Raw genomic sequence first — 23,168 nt, forward strand, 5'->3', positions numbered from 1 at the left:
ATCCCTCCTGCCTTCATCACACCACCCCTCCTGCCTCCATCACACCATCCCTCCTGCCTCCATCACACCATTCCTCCTGTCACCATCACACCATCCCTCCTGTCACCATCACACCATCGCTCCTGCCTCCATCACACCATCCCTCCTGCCTCCATCACACCATCCCTCCTGCCACCATCACACCATCCCTCCTGTCACATCACACCATCCCTCCTGTCACCATCACACCATCCCTCCTGCCTCCATCACACCATCCCTCCTGTCACCATCACACCATCCCTCCAGCCTCCATCACACCGTCCCTCCTGTCACCATCACACCATCCCTCCTGCCTCCATCACACCACCCCTCCTGCCTCCATCACACCACCCCTCCTGCCTCCATCACACCACCCCTCCTGCCTCCATCACACCATCCCTCCTGTCACCATCACACCATCCCTCCTGTCACCATCACACCATCCCTCCTGTCACCATCACACCAGCCCTCCTGCCTCCATCACACCACCCCTCCTGCCTCCATCACACAACCCCTCCTGCCTCCATCACACCATCCCTCCTGCCTCCATCACACCATCCCTCCTGTCACCATCACACCATCCCTCCTGCCTTCATCACACCATCCTTCCTGTCACATCACACCATCCCTCCTGCCTCCATCACACCATCCCTCCTGTCACCATCACACCATCCCTCCTGCCTTCATCACACCACCCCTCCTGTCACATCACACCATCCCTCCAGCCTCCATCACACCATCCCTCCTGCCTCCATCACACCATCCCTCCTGTCACCATCACACCATCCCTCCTGCCTCCATCACACCATCCCTCCTGCCTCCATCACACCATCCCTCCTGTCACCATCACACCATCCCTCCTGTCACCATCACACCATCCCTCCTGTCACCATCACACCATCCCTCCTGCCTCCATCACACCACCCCTCCTGCCTCCATCACACCATCCCTCCTGTCACCATCACACCACCCCTCCTGTCACCATCACACCATCCCTCCTGCCTCCATCACACCACCCCTCCTGCCTCCATCACACCATCCCTCCTGTCACCATCACACCATCCCTCCTGCCTCCATCACACCATCCCTCCTGCCTCCATCACACCATCCCTCCTGTCACCATCACACCATCCCTCCTGCCTCCATCACACCATCCCTCCTGCCACCATCACACCATCCCTCCTGTCACATCACACCATCCCTCCTGTCACCATCACACCATCCCTCCTGCCTCCATCACACCATCCCTCCTGCCTCCATCACACCATCCCCCCTGTCACATCACACCATCCCTCCTGTCACCATCACACCATCCCTCCTGCCTTCATCACACCACCCCTCCTGCCTCCATCACACCATCCCTCCTGCCTCCATCACACCATCCCTCCTGTCACCATCACACCATCCCTCCTGCCTCCATCACACCATCCCTCCTGCCTCCATCACACCATCCCTCCTGTCACCATCACACCATCCCTCCTGCCTTCATCACACCATCCTTCCTGTCACATCACACCATCCCTCCTGCCTCCATCACACCATCCCTCCTGTCACCATCACACCATCCCTCCTGCCTCAATCACACCATCCCTCCTGTCACATCACACCATCCCTCCAGCCTCCATCACACCATCCCTCCTGCCACCATCACACCACCCCTCCTGTCACCATCACACCACCCCTCCTGCCTCCATCACACCACCCCTCCTGCCTCCATCACACCACCCCTCCTGCCTCCATCACACCATCCCTCCTGTCACCATCACATCATCCCTCCTGCCTTCATCACACCATCCTTCCTGTCACATCACACCATTCCTCCTGCCTCCATCACACCATCCCTCCTGCCTCCATCACACCATCCCTCCTGTCACCATCACACCATCCCTCCTGCCTCGATCACACCATCCCTCCTGCCTCCATCACACCATCCCTCCTGTCACCATCACACCATCCCTCCTGCCTTCATCACACCACCCCTCCTGCCTCCATCACACCATCCCTCCTGCCTCCATCACACCATCCCTCCTATCACCATCACACCATCCCTCCTGTCACCATCACACCATCGCTCCTGCCTCCATCACACCATCCCTCCTGCCTCCATCACACCATCCCTCCTGCCACCATCACACCATCCCTCCTGTCACATCACACCATCCCTCCTGTCACCATCACACCATCCCTCCTGCCTCCATCACACCATCCCTCCTGTCACCATCACACCATCCCTCCAGCCTCCATCACACCGTCCCTCCTGTCACCATCACACCATCCCTCCTGCCTCCATCACACCACCCCTCCTGCCTCCATCACACCACCCCTCCTGCCTCCATCACACCATCCTTCCTGTCACATCACACCATCCCTCCTGCCTCCATCACACCATCCCTCCTGTCACCATCACACCATCCCTCCTGCCTTCATCACACCACCCCTCCTGTCACATCACACCATCCCTCCAGCCTCCATCACACCATCCCTCCTGCCTCCATCACACCATCCCTCCTGTCACCATCACACCATCCCTCCTGCCTCCATCACACCATCCCTCCTGCCTCCATCACACCATCCCTCCTGTCACCATCACACCATCCCTCCTGCCTCCATCACACCACCCCTCCTGCCTCCATCACACCATCCCTCCTGTCACCGTCACACCACCCCTCCTGTCACCATCACACCATCCCTCCTGCCTCCATCACACCACCCCTCCTGCCTCCATCACACCATCCCTCCTGTCACCATCACACCATCCCTCCTGCCTCCATCACACCATCCCTCCTGCCTCCATCACACCATCCCTCCTGTCACCATCACACCATCCCTCCTGCCTCCATCACACCATCCCTCCTGCCACCATCACACATCCCTCCTGTCACATCACACCATCCCTCCTGTCACCATCACACCATCCCTCCTGCCTCCATCACACCATCCCTCCTGCCTCCATCACACCATCCCTCCTGCCTCCATCACACCATCCCTCCTGCCTCCATCACACCATCCCTCCTGTCACCATCACACCATCCCTCCTGCCTCCATCACACCATCCCTCCTGCCTCCATCACACCATCCCTCCTGCCTCCATCACACCATCCCTCCTGTCACATCACACCATCCCTCCTGCCTCCATCACACCATCCCTCCTGCCACCATCGATCCATCCCTCCTGTCACATCACACCATCCCTCCTGCCTCCATCACACCATCCCTCCTGCCTCCATCACACCATCCCTCCTGCCTCCATCACACCATCCCTCCTGCCTCCATCACACCATCCCTCCTGTCACCATCACACCATCCCTCCTGCCTTCATCACACCATCCCTCCTGCCTCCATCACACCATCCCTCCTGTCACATCACACCATCCCTCCTGCCTCCATCACACCATCCCTCCTGTCACCATCACACCATCCCTCCTGCCTCCATCACACCATCCCTCCAGCCTCCATCACACCATCCCTCCTGTCACCATTACACCATCCCTCCTGTCACATCACACCATCCCTCCAGCCTCCATTACACCATCCCTCCTGTCACCATCACACCATCCCTCCTGCCTCCATCACAGCATCCCTCCTGTCACCATCACACCATCCCTCCTGCCTCCATCACACCATCCCTCCTGTCACCATCACACCATCCCTCCTGCCTTCATCACACCACCCCTCCTGCCTCCATCACACCATCCCTCCTGCCTCCATCACACCATCCCTCCTGCCTTCATCACACCACCCCTCCTGCCTCCATCACACCATCCCTCCTGCCTCCATCACACCATCCCTCCTGTCACCATCACACCATCCCTCCTGCCTTTATCACACCATCCCTTCTGCCTCCATCACACCATCCCTCCTGTCACCATCACACCATGCCTCCTGCCTTCATCACACCATCCCTCCTGTCACATCACACCATCCCTCCAGCCTCCATCACACCATCCCTCCTGTCACCATCACACCATCCCTCCTGCCTTCATCACACCATCCCTCCTGTCACCATCACACCATCCCTCTTGCCTCCATGATCTGTCCCTCCTGCCTACATGATCCATCTCTCCTGCCTCTATCACCTCCTCCCTCCTGTCACCGTCACACCACCCCTCCTGTCACCATCACACCATCCCTCCTGCCTCCATCACACCACCCCTCCTGCCTCCATCACACCATCCCTCCTGTCACCATCACACCATCCCTCCTGCCTCCATCACACCATCCCTCCTGCCTCCATCACACCATCCCTCCTGTCACCATCACACCATCCCTCCTGCCTCCATCACACCATCCCTCCTGCCACCATCACACATCCCTCCTGTCACATCACACCATCCCTCCTGTCACCATCACACCATCCCTCCTGCCTCCATCACACCATCCCTCCTGCCTCCATCACACCATCCCCCCTGTCACATCACACCATCCCTCCTGTCACCATCACACCATCCCTCCTGCCTTCATCACACCACCCCTCCTGCCTCCATCACACCATCCCTCCTGCCTCCATCACACCATCCCTCCTGTCACCATCACACCATCCCTCCTGCCTCCATCACACCATCCCTCCTGCCTCCATCACACCATCCCTCCTGCCTCCATCACACCATCCCTCCTGTCACATCACACCATCCCTCCTGCCTCCATCACACCATCCCTCCTGCCACCATCGATCCATCCCTCCTGTCACATCACACCATCCCTCCTGCCTCCATCACACCATCCCTCCTGCCTCCATCACACCATCCCTCCTGCCTCCATCACACCATCCCTCCTGCCTCCATCACACCATCCCTCCTGTCACCATCACACCATCCCTCCTGCCTTCATCACACCATCCCTCCTGCCTCCATCACACCATCCCTCCTGTCACATCACACCATCCCTCCTGCCTCCATCACACCATCCCTCCTGTCACCATCACACCATCCCTCCTGCCTCCATCACACCATCCCTCCAGCCTCCATCACACCATCCCTCCTGTCACCATTACACCATCCCTCCTGTCACATCACACCATCCCTCCAGCCTCCATTACACCATCCCTCCTGTCACCATCACACCATCCCTCCTGCCTCCATCACAGCATCCCTCCTGTCACCATCACACCATCCCTCCTGCCTCCATCACACCATCCCTCCTGTCACCATCACACCATCCCTCCTGCCTTCATCACACCACCCCTCCTGCCTCCATCACACCATCCCTCCTGCCTCCATCACACCATCCCTCCTGTCACCATCACACCATCCCTCCTGCCTCCATCACACCATCCCTCCTGTCACCATCACACCATCCCTCCTGCCTTCATCACACCACCCCTCCTGCCTCCATCACACCATCCCTCCTGCCTCCATCACACCATCCCTCCTGTCACCATCACACCATCCCTCCTGCCTTTATCACACCATCCCTTCTGCCTCCATCACACCATCCCTCCTGTCACCATCACACCATGCCTCCTGCCTTCATCACACCATCCCTCCTGTCACATCACACCATCCCTCCAGCCTCCATCACACCATCCCTCCTGTCACCATCACACCATCCCTCCTGCCTTCATCACACCATCCCTCCTGTCACCATCACACCATCCCTCTTGCCTCCATGATCTGTCCCTCCTGCCTACATGATCCATCTCTCCTGCCTCTATCACCTCCTCTATTTATTACCTTAAGGTGTGCCTGCCTGCCCTGGGGTGGTCTATTTGTGCTGTGGATGCCTGGGCTGGGCTGTCATGCTCACGCTGTCACTCTGCCCTCGACTCTCTGGATCATCAGGACACTCAGGCCACTATGAGGGCTCCTCCGTTCCTCCTGCACAGCTCACCTCTTGCTCCTGGTGACTGTTTTTAAATTCTGGGCATGCTTGGTGGGATGCGCCATGACATCAATCGCCTTACCACCAGTAGTAGCGTGCCACTAGCCCAGCCTCTTTCAAGTCCGCCCTATATACAGGATCAGATCGGGCCGCTTTGGAGACTGCCGAAAAATACGGGCGGCTGCGGTTGGCAACACTGCTTGCTGCCCAGCCACTCACGAGCGCCCCCTTCATATGGCGCCCATGACACTTGCCATATGTGCCATACCCTAGATACGCCACTGCCCAGGATAGCCAGGTTGGGTAGAAAGAGCTTGTGGTGCCATGTAGTATGTGTGGGACGGGGTTTAACTCAGGCACGGCACGTCAGACATTGCACCGCTAGTTCAGTAATGTGTTTTCGTAATGCTTTCGGGGTAAGCGGCGTCATGCATGATGTGGTGTTTCAGAGATCTTTACTCCACACAACATGTTAGACATCATACCGCAGGGTGAATGTATTTATTGCATGATTGGAACTGTATTGTAATGTGGTGTATTTTTGAGTTGCGTCGCAGTACAGGGTGGAATGTACCCTGAGTATTTCGTTTTTTTATATATTTTTTTATAAAATAAAGTATATATTTTCAACAACAAAAAAAAGAAACAGCTAGATGATGCTGTATTGCCTCGAGCCAGGAAATGAGATGGACTCTATCTGATTTTCTGCAACTTCTAATGGCCAGCAAAGTAAGCAATGTCATTACAGGAGTGGAGTGCAAGTGCAATAGCAATGACGATGGGAATGCCTTGTTTTATGGCATTAATTCGGCCACCTATAGCCAGAGATGTCCACATTATCTGCAAACCTTAAAAGCCGAATTAAAAACAGCCACTTTAATCTAATATTTTACCAAAGTATCACCTGGTGACGTAAAGATCATTATTCAGATACTTTCTGTTATGAGGTGACAACCCTCTGTCCCTGTCTCAGGTTTGCTCTCTTGCATTGCCATTCTGTCACATGCTATAAGACATTATAAGTGCCCGTGGGGACTTTCATCACGCAGACATGTTCCAACAGTGTCAACCACAGGAAACCCACCCTAAGCAATTATGTGTAGCCACTGCTGAAGTAAGAGCATGTAGACAGAACGTAGCTGCAAACAGATTAGGTAATGATGAGCTAAGGCTCAGGCCAAACCCAGTTCTGCCTGAATCTGTGGAAAAATTTGAAATAGTAGCAGACCCAGGCATCTTCAGCTGGGCAATTCCTTGCGGTACAGTTGCATTGTAACAGAGAGGCGAGGAAGCTGGTGATATCATTGTCATCATTGGCCACATAGTCATATTTGGACAATGTCATTGCTATGTGGCCATATTGGGTCAATGATGCCACCAGCACCTTGAATCTCAGTTGCATGCAGCTGCAGGGCAGGAAATTTCCCAATCACAGCTGACTGGGCTGTCAGACTGATATCATGTGACAACTTCTTGTAAGTTCAGACCAAACTGGGATCAGCCTGAACCTTAGCTCATCACTAGTTGTAGGAGATTAGCAGCACTGAGATACAAAAGAGATAAAAAAAATAATATGATACTATCAGTTATCCAGATAGGGTTTAGATTTACTTTAATCGTATCTTTGAATTCCAACAATATCATGTGCTTTCTTTTTTTACTATAACTATTTGGCTGAAATATTATTGGATGTAAAGCAAACATAATATAATACATCAATCAAACGAAATATGTGACTCATTAAAAATAATATACTCACAAATAAGTGCTTAGTTAAAATTTTAATGTTGTAGTTAATGCTTATGTTAAAGAGCTTAACGGATAAAAAATTGCGTATGAATATTTCCCACTTCATAACCCCATCAAAACTGAGTTTAGAGAAAACAAGATTGTGACATTTGCTCGTTTTATTTCCCACATAAAAATTTCACAGGCAAATCCTGAAGCACTAGGCACATGCTTAGCTCAGTTTAATATGAGGGATCTCAATAAAACCTTATCTCATTCACCAAAGGAAAAACTGGATAACAAGTGTCAGAAAGGCTTTTCTTTCCCTTGGCATGCACAGCTAATGGAGAGAACATTCACATGTTTTCCATCCAAAGTATTAATGAACAAAAGGCAACAAATATTGAGCTATAACAAAGCTGATTTCAAAGGAACCGTGTTTATTTGACTTGGCCTATTGTATCTGACAAAGTCAGAGTCATTCAAATGACCTATATTTTTTGACAAAGGCTTTTTTTTCCCCCAATCTGGGTGCGATAGATAAGTAATTTATAGAAAGGATTACTTATCTTCTGTGGTGTATCAGAAATAAAACAAATCATAAGGAATCCGTTTTATTATAGAAGATTTAAATTATAGGCAAGATGGCATAGTTTCTAAAAGGATCCCCAATTCGCCATTTAAAAAAAAGGAGTGAATTGTTGATTGACAAAGGAGATTACAACACAAAATAAAGAAGCCTTGGAAAAAAAAAATGTTTGTAAGGTAATTAACAGGTGTTTAAATTTTATATTTAAAATAAAAAAAGGCATAGAAAAAAATCCGTGGCCTAGTACAAAACACTCTCTACAAGGTGGCCAAACGTTACATGCATTCAAGACAGAATAGTGTCAAAAGAAAGAGTTTTAAATTAATATTGTTATACAGGATTTATATAGCGCCATCAATTTGCACAGTGCTTTTTTAATATAAAAGGGGACTGTACAGTTACAATACAATAATAGACAAGAGGGTTGTGAGGTATCTGCTCATAAAAGCTTACAATCTAATACAATCTATGCATTAATATACTGTATATATGAAACCAATCACTAATCTCATACAAGATTTGAAATGTTAATGCAATTTTAAATGTAATTTTCAATATTTTTAAATCTGCAGTTCTCAATAAATAATACTGTGTTCTTCAAGCACTTTATACTATAATGGTATAGAGTGACAAAGCTCTGTCCCTAGGTATAGAGTATAGGGTGACAAAGCTTTGCTGCATTGTCACTCTGTCGCACAGGCTTTCAGTGGAGATTATGGCCAGTGGCCAATGCATCCAACACTGTGCAGGCATTGTTCACTGTTCCCCATAAGGAACCCTGCCACAATCCCTGGAATACATACATATAAAGAGAAGAAAGCTACAGAGGCTGTGGTAGATCAGTAACATTGAGTTGGAACTGGAAAAAAAAATGTGTAATCCCAGTATTTTTTTAAACCTGACAATTGTTTAAGATACACAGTGCTTTAACAAACTAAATGCCATTCAGTTAAGGTTTGCATTAACTTTAACAAGCTAAATGCAATAACTTTATTTATAAATAATATAGAAAACTATAAAAGCAACATTTATAATTTTCATACTTGGCTGCATTGATTAAAGTGTTTCTTTTATATATATATATATATATATATATATATATATATATATATATATATATATATATATATATATATAAATCCTATATTGTGTGCTGTTAATACTTGATAATCCAGTTATATATTTATTTTTAATTTCATGTCTTGACTGAGGAATTCATATACTAAAGAACAATAATGTTCCTTACCCGCTTGCTGACTTACATTTGCTGCAGCAGGTCAGCATGGGCAGGCAGGATCACGTACATGTACATCATCCTACTTCCTCCAGGTCAGGGGTGCGTAACGTGCCACTCCGGCAACCGTTGTGTCCACCAGACACAGTGGATTGTGGCTCCTGGCCGGGGATCATGTCATTAGAATGCAATCACATGATCCCAATGTTATCTGCTATGAATGAATTTCATTCTTAACAACTATGATTCCTATAGTGATGTTGTGATTGGCCCACAGCATGGTACCTGGGCCAGTCTCAGCACCCTGTACCATGTGATAGCTGTGGGCCAATCACAGTGCACAATAGTAAATCACAGTTGTTATGAATGTAACCCATTCATGATAGTTCAAAATATTGCTGTTACAGTGATCATCAAAGTGCAGCCCCCCCCCCCGAGTGGTTCAGTATCACTATGTAAAAAAAAAACAAAAGAAAAAACTCACATTTTTATTTGTTGTCTTCATTTGTTGTCTTCAAAAGATAGGGACACGCCATCCTTCATGGGGACCTCCCTATTTGGGCACAGACCATCCAGGCCACACTAGGGATCTGCTCTGCTACACATCGTTGTTGCATTCTGTGATTGGCCCTGGTCAGGTGCTTTCCCACTGGTCTTGTTATGAATTGCTGATCTTTGAATTTAATACAAATTCTCTACCTGCAACTGAACTCTGAGTGTTTACTGCCACCGCCCCATGCTGCACCATCCCACAACCCTTCACCAGACATAATTATCATCACCAGTCATATTAGTAGGAAAAGGCTTTGTGCCTGGTTCTAGGCACCAGGTATGGAGCCTGGGCCTAGAGAGTATCAACCCTCTGTTTGAGAAGGTTTTGTGCCAGGTTGGGGCCCAGGCCTAAAGGGAATTGCCCCTCTATTGAAAAAACAAATACAACTTCAAAAAACTCCCCTTGCCTCTTACTAAATAGTTCAGGCTGTTAGTAGTCACTGGGTGGGTCTTGGTTGCTTGGCTAGCAGTAACTAGATGCATCCGGAAGCATCACACAGAAGTTCTTTGTGGTTCACATTAGCCACAAAACACCAGGTTTTGGTGTAACTCTTTTACATTCATGGCTTGCCTTTTCAAATAGAGGGGCAATTCCCTTTAGGCCTGGGCCCCAACCTGGCACAAAACCTTCTCAAACAGAGGGTTGATACTCTCTAGGCCCAGGCTCCATACCTGGTGCCTAGAACCAGGCACAAAGAGCTCAGAGCTCAGTTGCAGGTAGAGAATTTGTATTAAATTCAAAGATCAGCAATTCATAACAAGACCAGTGGGAAAGCACCTGACCAGGGCCAATCACAGAATGCAACAACGATGTGTAGCAGAGCAGATCCCTAGTGTGGCCTGGCTGGTCTGTGCCCAAATAGGGAGGTCCCCATGAAGTATGGCGTGTCCCTATCTTTTCCCTACTCTTCTGGTACCTCTACCCTCTACCAATCACTGTCCCTGTCAGACAGGTGTCCTGACCCCACACTACCCACGCATGAAATTTGTGCCAAGCCTGGGAGCCAGGGCCCTAAATATAAATTACAGGGCCTTAAATAAGCTCTGCCTGACCCAAGATGGCTGCCAAAGTCACATGGGATTTCTTAGCCTCCCCAGTGACCCAGGAAACCATAGAGGAACCATGTTCCTCTTGACAACCAACTGCAATTCTGCTACGGTCGAGCGCCACCTACAGTGGAGAAAATAGACTACACCTGCCTACAGGGGTACATGGACATTATGAACAATCCATTGGGAATCTATAATAATAAATAGGTTAAAAAAATCCTAATCATGTTTTAAAATAACCATTACTAAATCTTCTTGTGGTCTGTTAGCAAAACAAAATAAAATAATAGTGACAAATCTTACAATGCCAGGTTTGCTACATTAGTTTGAACAAATAAAGCAATTCCTCATGCTCTGGCCTTTGGTACACAATAATCTGCTAACCTTATCTAGCTACCAGGACAGCTAATGACAAGTAGTATGGTATAATGAGAGTGGTGCCTCCTGCCATTTAAAATAAACACAGTCTTTCTTGTAAATAAATGGCATTAAATATAAATCTTTACTTAGCGTTTAATCATGTCAGTGCCACCATGCTCCATGACATCACTGTGTCCTAATGCACAGATGAATAGATGTTATTTTTGCCTCTGTAATTTGTATTTCATTACCTATCCAGCTAGTCAGTGGATTATGCAATGTGTAGGTCAAGTAGGGCACACAGTGGGATAGAGATTGTTAAGGAATCAAACGTGTATTTTCCCCCCGCCGCTATGAATGGCATATTTCTTGAATCGTTGTGGTTATTCGTATCTCAGGAAATAAAATGGCCTTGTACTTTATCTTCTTGTTTCAATTTATTATATATGTGCATATAATTATGTTTCTTTTATCTAAATTAAATAAGACAGGTAATGAAGCAAAAAAAATTCTCAAATGAGAGGTCAAAGTCTATTGCATCCTCTCCACTCAAATGGTAGGGCGTTCTACTTCTGAAAATTCATAAAGATTGATGGCTGCGTTTAGAATTTTCTAATTTCCAATGCAGCCAGGGATTTAACTAGAATGATCTTTTCTTTTTTTTTTTTGAGTGCCAAGCAGATTTCCTTTACTTTTGTTCGGAGCAAATGAGAAAGATCTCACAGTCCATTAAACAGGCAGTTCAAGCCATAAAGTGTAGCACTGAAGCACTCTCGCGATGGAACTGCAGTTGCTTTAATTTGCCACTGATGTGCTTACAAAGCTGTGCGTCTGGCTGAGCTGTTCCACACACTGTACTGGGCTATGCAAAAATCACAGTAGGCAAAGACACATTCAAATCCTTATTGACATATACACAAAACCATTGAATAAATAAGGCTGAAATGCTTATTCAAATGCTCACGGTTCTTTTCTAAAGGGAAACTACAGTGCATTTGCAGCCAAAACACAGTATGAGTCATTACGGTAAAGTTACCTGAAAGTCATTTTTCATTCAACTTTCACTTATTTATATGAGTGATGTGCTGTACTTTTCTGACAATAGTTTATGTAAAGAGTTGACAATATCACCTTTAAAACTCAAGTCCAAAAAAAAGTTAGTCGCCAGCAAAAAAAAAAAAAACAGATCCAGCTGCTACATTCATTGTTTTTCTGTAGTCCCCCACAGACTCGCTGCTCTTCCACTAGACACCCAAGGTAGATCAACCCACTTCCAGCGAGTCCAGAATGTCAGGGGCTCATCTCCCACTTTAAACTTACAGTATAATGTTGCAGAGAGAGTAAACTATAAAGCAAACCTCCAATTTTCCAACATGGGAGACTGGAGTGGGGTGATATATTAAATGTCCCTTCACACAAAATATAAAGGTCATACAATAAAATACATGAAATGGTTAAAAAAGTAGTCCATATCCCAGAAATTTTAGTTACAGTGATACAACTGTAGAGCTTAGTGGATCAATGCGTTTCACATACATCCAGTGCTTCATCAGGATCCACGTGTCCTTAGTTTACATGGATATGGAACATAATACAATATCTAATATCACGTACATGTCACAAGGCCAGTATATCAAAGTTCCTCCAGATAATGAGAGCATTAGAAGTGTGTGAAGAGATCATGTTTGCCACAGACAGATCCAGCATTTTGGTGGGACTTACAGTCGACATATACAGATAGAGGGTCCGCATGGTTATAGTTATAATTGGAACACCGGAACAGTCTGTGTAGAGATTGTGTTTGATGTTCAAAATATGATTTGCCAGGGAGGAGTATTTGCACATGAGAGTCAATTAAAACAAATCCCATGGTAGAGGAGGCAACTAAGGGAACATCCCAGTGAACCGACTTATCCACAGACAACCCACAATGTCTACCAAACGGACCTGCAATTTCTATGGGCAAAATCCTCCATGTGCCCAAGGTATATAACCATGTGGACCCTCTTATCGGTATATGCCGGCTGTCAGTCCCACTGAAATGGTGGATTTGTCTACGGCAAACACAATCTCTACACAGCCTTCCGGTGTTCCTGTTATCTGGAGGACCTTTGATATACTGTCCTTGTGATATGTACTGTATGGGATTTTAGATATTATATTATATTCCATATCCATGTAAACTAGGGGCACGTGGATCCTGATGAAGCACTGTATGTATGTGAAAGCAGTGATCTACTAAGCTCTAGAATTGTATCACTGTGACTATAATTTCTGAGATATGGACTACTTTTTAACCATTTCATATGTTTTATTGTATAAAGCTAAATTTACTTTTATACTTTGAGTAAAGTGACATTTAATACATCCTCCCACTCCAATCTCCCATGTTGGAAAATTGGAGGTTTGCTCTATATCTTACTCATAATGTATGTTTTGGGGGATGGTGTCCAATTGTTAGAACATAGCCCTTGTACCCAAATATAGAATACTATAAATATGGCAGACAACTACACCACATCATTACATCGGTATTGGCCCACTGCTGGATGAAGGAAAGGGACCTGTGACATCACCTGACTAGCCTGAATACACCTGTGAAAAAAAGAATTATGGTGGATTTTTTTAAAGGAGAAGATTGGGGTACTAAAAAAGCAAACATACATACTCACCTCCATGCTGTAGCATGGGTCGGATTCTGCAGCTGAGCACCATCAGTTTTAAAACCAAGAATTAAACGCTGATCATTCTTGGTAGGGTTGCCAACCGTCCATAAATTTACGGACAATTTTCTAAATTTCGGCTGATTTACAAGCTGTCCATAAATGTCTGTTACGGAGAGCAGCAGCCTGTAAAAAAAAATGGCTTTCGGACAACTTCAGAACTGCGCACCCACAATTCTGAAGCCGGTCAGATACCATTTGGAAATCTTTGACTATCAGACATCTTCCTCTGTTTTTCTCCTCCAGCACTCACTTTAGTGCTGGGCTGGAGAGAGGGTGGGAACAGCTGGCTTTGGCACTCAGCCGCTCTCTCAGAGCCAAAGCCAGAGCCAGCTGTCAATCAGGCAGCTGGGTGGATCCCGACATTATTGTTGGGATCCTTCCAGAGCCTGGAGTGGCTCTGTGATGTCAGCCATACTTCTCTTTGAAGTGCATGCAAGTGCAAGAGTGTTTTTCAAATGTATTTAGTGGCTCTAAAGGCTGAAGGTTTTTTACCTTCATACATTCTATGGTGGGGTTCAGGAGCTCAGGGAAGACAATACAAGGAGGCAAAAAATAAACACAGTAAGGAACAGTAAGGAACAAATTTAGTAAATTTCCCCCCATAATGTATGTTATTGAACATCTCTAACTGCCCTCAAATAAAAGAATACATTTACTTACGTATATCAAAAGGGAGCAATAGGGGACGTACATTACTAGGATAAGCTTACATACACTTTAAGCTTATGTTATCCACCCCTAAATAAATCTTGCTGAAATAAATAAAGTTTATTTTCCATCTTTCCTGGAGGTAATTCTTCTACAGAGTACCAGCTGAATGTCTACCTTGTTTGCCCATGGTTTTAGTGTCTTAGGGAGCAGTGATACTTCCTTGGCCCTCTTTTGGGGAACTTGACACAAGTATTGGCTGCTGCTACTTTCAAACATGAACCTCAGCACTCACCATCCATTCATATAAATGTCAATGACCACCATGCTACAATCAATAACAATATTGCTTGTGTAAGATTCCAATAGCAAAGCTTCCATGTGTGTGAAAGTATGTGTTTCCATTTGTGTTCCTTCAGTTCTTTCAGACAAACCAGATGCTTGGTGTGCCAAATCTGTACACTCCAAAATCTGTTTCCTTATTTTTTCAAAGTGAAGTGCCCCCACCCGCCCTGCGTCTGTTTGGATTTCTTTTGGCAGTCCATAGCCAACTGTGGTCATCTGCATAAAGAACATAGTAGAGACTTTACAACAGTTTTTAGACTTGAAGGAGGAGCATACTTGGCTAACTCTTAAATGGCAGAAAAGTCTGATTTAGTCCTTGCAAGCAAATTGTCCTCCTTTTTACTATCTGTCTCTGCATCCTCACTAGTAAACATAAAAACAATTCCAACAAATAAATGTCTGCTTCAGTTGGCAATGGTTGAATCTAATTATTTTGCCAGGGGTGTAGAATTAAACTAATTTAATTAAGTAATTACCAAGGAATGACATTATATGTATTAAAATATTTTTACTAAGCAAAAATGGGATACAAATAACATTCATAGAATATAATCCTATCTACACTGGAGGCTAGGAATAAAATAATTTATAATTCATTAAAACTGGTTTAAATTGAGGATGATTAAGGAACTTCACCCCCCCTCCCCCAGGTTATTTTGTTATTAACCCCTTTTTGTTTGGTCTGCTGGGATGAGCTATAACTGCCAACTCACCTGCCCGGCAAATCCAACCCTGTCTTGCTATCATCTGCTGAAAACTGAAGGATTCTGGATCCTGTGCTCTTATCTGTTATCTTATTTGTGTTGTCATTATCAGGAAGGCAGCTGTCTCTTCTACCTACTATCAGCTGCCCCCCCAATGATGAAGCATTGAAATGGAATGCATGACAAGGGTATCTAAAGAGGCTTTAGGTGGGTCAGGGCATCATTCTCAAAGGCAGAAGCACAGGGTGCACTATGCAAAGAAGTTTATTGCCCCCCCAACATTTTTTTTTGCGATGTCCTGGAAGTCGGGGAAGGAGAGTACAATGACATAAATATGTTAAGGTTAGTGAAATTCCGCTTTAGGAGTAAAATAAACCAATGCAAAACAAAAGCTTGTCCTCAGCAAGAGACTGGGTACATTCAAAATTACCTAGCTTCATTTGACTTCTAACCTATCTCAAAATCTGATGAAAAAAAAAAAATTACAAATACACATGCTACTTTATCAACCAATTTGATAAAACTCTTTGCTGAGAGTCACTCTGATCTAAAAATACGCTTTGCACATAAATGTTTCTGGTTTGTCTCAGGGAGTGTTAGGATGGGCCAACAGACCTCACTGGGACATCTGCTCTCTATAGTCAACCTAATGCCGCGTACACACCACTGGTTTTGCTGTCGGAATAAACTCCGAAGGTTTCTTCGAAGGAACTCTGACGGAATTCCATTTAAGCGGTCTTGCCTACACACAGTCAAACCAAAGTCCGACCAAAGTCTGACCGTCAAGAACGCGGTGACGTACAACAAGTACAACGGGACTAGAAAAAGGAAGTGCAATAGCCAGTAGGGATGAGCTTCGTGTTCGAGTCGAACCCATGTTCGACTCGAACATCGGCTGTTCGATCGTTCGCCGAATTGCGAACGTTATGGGCCGTTCGCGCTAAATTCGTGTGGCGCGTCACGGCCCATAATTTACTGCGGCATCGCAGTGCATTGCTGGCTGATGATTGGCCAAGCATGCACTATGACCCGCATGCTTGGCCAATCACAGCGCCGTCAGTAGAGAGAGCTGTAATTGGCCAAAGCCAGGGTGGCTTTGGCCAATTATGGCTCAGGGGATTTAGTACACACCCCACACTATATAAGGCCGCCTGCACGGCGGCCCTGTGTAGTGTGTGTTCCGGTGTGCTGAGAGATAGAGAGAGAGAGAGACAGTGTCATTTGATTTGAGTTAGATAGATTAGGCAGAACAGTCAGTCAGTTAGCTGCACTTACAGTGTATTGTGTATATATATGCATCCCAGGTGTTGCATATATATATATATACACTGTATTCAGTTTAGCTAGATCCGTTCCTGTTATCTTCTATCTAGACTATTTACTTTTAATGCAGTGCGTCCTGCTCACAGTGTTCAGCTAGATCCGTTCCTGCTATTTACATTTAGTGCAGTGCGTCCTGCTCACAGTGTTCAGCTAGATCCGTTCCTGTTATCTTCTAGACTATTTACATTTAGTGCAGTGCGTCCTGCTCACAGTGTTCAGCTAGATCCGTTCCTGCAATTTACATTTAGTGCAGTGCGTCCTGCTCACAGTGTTCAGCTAGATCCGTTCCTGCTATTTACATTTAGTGCAGTGCGTCCTGCTCACAGTGTTCAGCTAGATCCGTTCCTGTTATTTACATTTAGTGCAGTGCGTCCTGCTCACAGTGTTCAGCTAGATCCGTTCCTGCTATTTACATTTAGTGCAGTGCGTCCCGCTCACAGTGTTCAGCTAGATCCGTTCCTGCTATTTACATTTAGTGCAGTGCGTCCTGCTCACAGTGTTCAGCTAGATCCGTTCCTGCTATTTACATTTAGTGCAGTGCGTCCTGCTCACAGTGTTCAGCTAGATCCGTTCCTGTTATCTTCTAGACTATTTACATTTAGTGCAGTGCGTCCTGCTCACAGTGTTCAGCTAGATCCGTTCCTGTTAAATTCCTACTGACAGGCAGGCTTGTCTGGTTACAGTATATAAAGCTACCTGAAGAAAATTACAGGTGTTCTATTTGATCCTATTAGTACCACGGTCAGGCAGCTAGACTATTTACATTTAGTACAGTGCGTCCTGCTCACAGTGTTCAGCTAGATCCGTTCCTGTTATCTTCCTACTGACAGGCAGGCTTGTCTGGTTACAGTATATAAAGCTACCTGAAGAAAATTACAGGTGTTCTATTTGATCCTATTAGTACCACGGTCAGGCAGCTAGACTATTTACATTTAGTACAGTGCGTCCTGCTCACAGTGTACAGCTAGATCCGTTCCTGTTATCTTCCTACTGACAGGCAGGCTTGTCTGGTTACAGTATATAAAGCTACCTGAAGAAAATTACAGGTGTTCTACTTGATCCTATTAGTACCACGGTCAGGCAGCTAGACTATTTACATTTAGTACAGTGCGTCCTGCTCACAGTGTACAGCTAGATCCATTCCTGTTATCTTCCTACTGACAGGCAGGCTTGTCTGGTTACAGTATATAAAGCTACCTGAAGAAAATTACAGGTGTTCTATTTGATCCTATTAGTACCACGGTCAGGCAGCTAGACTATTTACATTTAGTACAGTGCGTCCTGCTCACAGTGTTCAGCTAGATCCGTTCCTGTTATCTTCCTACTGACAGGCAGGCTTGTCTGGTTACAGTATATAAAGCTACTTGAAGAAAATTACAGGTGTTCTATCCCAGCTTAGTGCAGCTACAGGCCATTAGTATGTCTGGAAGGCCAAGAAGGAGAGGCAGACAGTCACAAGCCAATAAGAGAGGGCAAGCAGGCTCTGTGTCTAGTGCTGGTCGTGGAGACGGTGCATCCTCATCAGCACGTGGCCATGGGACACGCTTGGCCTTTTTTTCGGCAGCTGGCCGTGTTGAGCCGCAACATGCGGAAGACTTGGTCGAGTGGATGACCAAGCCGTCCTCATCCTTCTCATCCTCTCTCACCCATGCCCAGGGTGCTTTGTCTGGCAAAGCAGCGGCCTCTTCCCTCAGCTCAATGTCATCAGTGACTCCTTCCCTAGCTCCACCATGTCCTCATGAGGATTCCCTCGAACTGTTTGACCACAGTGTTGGGTACATGCTCCAGGAGGATGCCCAGCGTTTGGAAGGCTCTGATGACGATACTGAGCTCGATGAAGGCAGTAACATGAGCACGGACAGAGGGGGTGCCCAAGAAGGACAGCAATCTGGCAGTCATGCTCCCCCTGCTGCAGCATACTGCCAGGTTTGCTCCAGTGATGAGGAGGGAGGGGATGATGAGGTCACTGACTCAACGTGGGTGCCTGATAGGAGAGAGGAGGAGGAGGAGGAGGAGGAGGAGGCGGTGGCACATCACCAACGAGGCAGGATGCCCTCCAGGGGCCAGCCTAAGGGCAGCACATTGACTGCATCACACCCCAAAGCTCCACATGTGCAGGGCGCTGCAGTCTCTGCGCGTTATTCAAAAAGTTCTTTGGTGTGGGCCTTTTTTGAGACGAGTGCATCAGATCGCACCTCTGCTATTTGCAACATATGTCTCAAGCGTATCTCGCGTGGCCAAAACATCTCCCGCTTGGGTACCACATGCTTGACCAGACATATGTTGACCTGCCATGCAGTTCGTTGGCAAGCGTATCTAAAAGACCCACACCAAAGAACAAAGAGGATCTCTCCTTGCTCCTCATCAGCTGAGATTTCCAACCCCACTAGACCTTCAGTCCTCTCTGAGACCTGCAGTGAGAGGAATGAAGGTGTAGAATTAGGTGTGTCACAGCCAAGTACTTGTGGGCAATCTGCTTTTGGTACACCGACGTCAGATTGTACCAGGCAAATTTCCCTGCCCCAGCTGCTGCACCGCCGAAAGAAGTTTGCTCCCAGCCATCCACATGCCCAGCGGTTGAATGCTAGCTTGGCAAAATTGCTAGCACTTCAACTGCTGCCTTTTCAGTTGGTAGACTCTGCCCCCTTCCGTGAGTTTGTGGAATGTGCGGTTCCTCAGTGGCAGGTACCCAAACGCCACTTTTTCTCACGGAAGGCGATTCCGGCTCTCTACCGGCATGTGGAAGGCAATGTCCATGCCTCGCTGGACAGGGCGGTCAGCGGTAAGGTGCATATTACCGCTGACTCATGGTCCAGCAGGCATGGACAGGGACGTTACCTAAGTTTCACGGCGCATTGGGTGACTCTGCTGGCAGCTGGGAAGGATGCAGGACAAGGTGCAGTAGTGTTGGAGGTTGTTCCGCCACCACGCCTCCAAAATGCTGATTGTGACACACCTCTCTCCTCCACCCCCTCCTCTTCTTCTTCCTCCATGGCCTCTTCCTCGGAACCAGCGGTGCTCCGTAGGCGTTCAAGGGGCTACGCAAGTACGCAGGCCAAAAGATGCCATGCGGTGCTTGAGCTGGTGTGCTTGGGGGACAGGAGCCACACTGGGGCAGAGGTTTTGTCAGCTCTGCAGGGGCAGGTTCAGAGGTGGTTGACGCCACGCCAACTTAAGGCAGGAATGGTGGTTTGCGACAATGGCACCAACCTCCTCTCTGCCCTCCGACAGGGACAAATGACCCATGTGCCCTGTTTGGCTCACGTCCTTAACTTGGTGGTGCAGCGGTTCTTGGGCAGGTACCCGGGCTTACAGGATGTCCTGAGGCAGGCCAGGAAAGTCTGTGTGCATTTCCGCCGGTCATATAATGCCAGTGCTCGGCTGACGGACCTCCAAAAGGAGTTTAACCTGCCCAAGAACCGCCTAATCTGTGACATGCCCACCAGGTGGAACTCAACGTTGGCCATGCTGCAGCGGCTGCACACGCAGCAGAGGGCCATCAATGAGTACCTGTGCGACTATGGCACCAGGACAGGGTCAGGGGAGCTTGGTTTTTTTTCCCCACGCCAGTGGGCCATGATCAGGGATGCATGCACTGTCCTGTCACCATTCGAGGAGGCCACGAGGATGGTGAGCAGTGACAGTGCATGCATCAGTGACACTGTCCCCCTTGTCCACCTGTTGGAGCACACGCTGCGTGGAATAATGGACAGGGCACTTGAGGCAGAACAGAGGCAGGAAGAGGAGGACTTCCTTAGCTCTCAAGGCCCCCTTTATCCAGACAGTGTTCCTGCGTGCCCGCCGATCACACAGGAAGAGGACGAGGAGGAAGAGGAGGAGGAGGAAGATTGTGTCAGTATGGAGGTGGAGCCTGGCACTCAGCATCAGCAGCAGTCTTTAAGGGATCAGTCCCAAGAAACACATGGACTTGTACGTGGCTGGGAGGAGGTGGCTGCGGACCATGTCGTTCTTAGTGACCCAGAGGACTCCGGACCGATTGCCTCAGCAAACCTACGCTGCATGGCCTCCCTGATCCTGCAAAGCCTGCGTAAGGATCCTCGTATTCGTGGTATCAAGGAGAAGGACCAATACTGGCTGGCAACCCTCCTTGATCCACGTTACAAGGGTAAGGTTGCGGACCTTATCTTGCCATCGCAGAGGGAGCAGAGGATGAAACATCTTCGGGAGGCCTTGCAGAAAGGTCTGTGCAACGCGTTCCCAGAGACTGGGAGGTTACAAACTCCTGTTTCTGGACAACGTGTTGCTGAGGCTTCGGTCAGTCAAAGAAGGAGCGGTGGAGAAGGTGGCCGTCTGACCGATGCGTTCAGACAATTTTTTGGTCCGCAGCCCCAAGGTATGATCGGTTCCAGCAACCATCGCCAGCGTCTGTTTTACATGGTGCAGGAATACCTAGGGGCAAGATCAGACTTGGACACCTTTCCCACCGAAAATCCTCTGGGTTACTGGGTCTTGAGGATGGATCACTGGCCAGAGCTTGCACAGTATGCAATTGAGCTACTGGCCTGTCCTGCATCCAGCGTTCTTTCGGAACGCACATTCAGTGCTGCTGGAGGCGTGGTAACCGATCACAGGGTGCGTCTGTCCACCGACTCGGTCGATCGGCTGACCTTCATAAAAATGAATGAGTCTTGGATCACCACCAGCTACCAAGCACCTGATGCTGATGTAACCGAATAATTTTTTTTGAAATCTCAGATCCCTTCAAAGACTGCCTATGCTGATGCTGAGTGACTATCCCTGAGTAATTATCCTCTTCCTCCTCAATCATCACGCTGATAGCTTGTAAGAACATTTTTGGTTCTGGGCGCCACCACCAGTGCCTAAGGCACAATTTTTCAGCCCCTGTTTAACAGGGGCGTGTAATTACAATTTTTGATGTAATACTTTGCAGCAGGGCTCGTTCCTGCATTCCAACTAGAGTGTCTGTGAGGGGTTGCAGTGTTGTGGCACCAGCACCAGTGCCTAAGGCCCAATTTTTCTGCCCCTGTCTAACAGGGGCGTGTAATTACAATTTTTGATGCAATACTTTGCAGCAGGGCTCGTTCCTGCGTTCCAACTAGAGTGTCTGTGAGGGGTTGCAGTGTTGTGGCACCAGCACCAGTGCCTAAGGCCCAATTTTTCTGCCCCTGTCTAACGGGGGCGTGTAATTACAATTTTTGATGCAATACTTTGCAGCAGGGCTCGTTCCTGCGTTCCAACTAGAGTGTCTGTGAGGGGTTGCAGTGTTGTGGCACCAGCACCAGTGCCTAAGGCCCAATTTTTCTGCCCCTGTCTAACAGGGGCGTGTAATTACAATTTTTGAAGCAATACTTTGCAGCAGGGCTCGTTCCTGCGTTCCAACTAGAGTGTCTGTGAGGGGTTGCAGTGTTGTGGCACCAGCACCAGTGCCTAAGGCCTAATTTTTCAGCTCCTGTTCAACAGGGGCATGTAATTACAATTCTTGATCTAATATTTCACAGCAGGGCCCTGTGAGGGCTTACAGTGTTGTGGACACAGCAATACCTAAGGCTCAAATTTCTGCTGAGTATATAGGGCAGGACCCTACTTTCAAACATCTAACTTACAAATGACTCCTACTTGCAAACGGAAGGAGACAACAGGAAGTGAGATGAAATCTACCCCTAGGAAGGGAAATTCTCTCCTGTAAGAGTTAATATGGGAAAACAATTTCTCCTTTCCACTGATGCTTTCCAATCCTTGTTCCACAAAAAAACCCAAATTTTCAAAAAACATTTTTCATTGGGACAAAAAAGTGAGGTGAAATCTTCTGAAGAGGAGGAAAGACAGCAAAACAAATGTCACAGGGGTGATAACCCTTCCCTATGTTTTCCAAAAAGCTTAGAAAAGATTTTTTGGCTGGAGCTAAACACGTTAAAAATGTTCAAAATTACAAACAGATTCTACTTAACAACAAACCTACAGTCCCTGTCTTGTTTGCACTGCTGTTCAGAGTATATAGGGCCTGGTGGCCCCACACCTTTCCTTATTTTAATTTGGGTGCGGGGTTCCCCTTAATATCCATACAAGACCCAAAGGGCCTGGTAATGGACTGG

Source organism: Aquarana catesbeiana, linkage group LG05 (genome assembly GCF_042186555.1).
Source record: "Aquarana catesbeiana isolate 2022-GZ linkage group LG05, ASM4218655v1, whole genome shotgun sequence".
Lineage (NCBI taxonomy): Eukaryota > Metazoa > Chordata > Amphibia > Anura > Ranidae > Aquarana > Aquarana catesbeiana.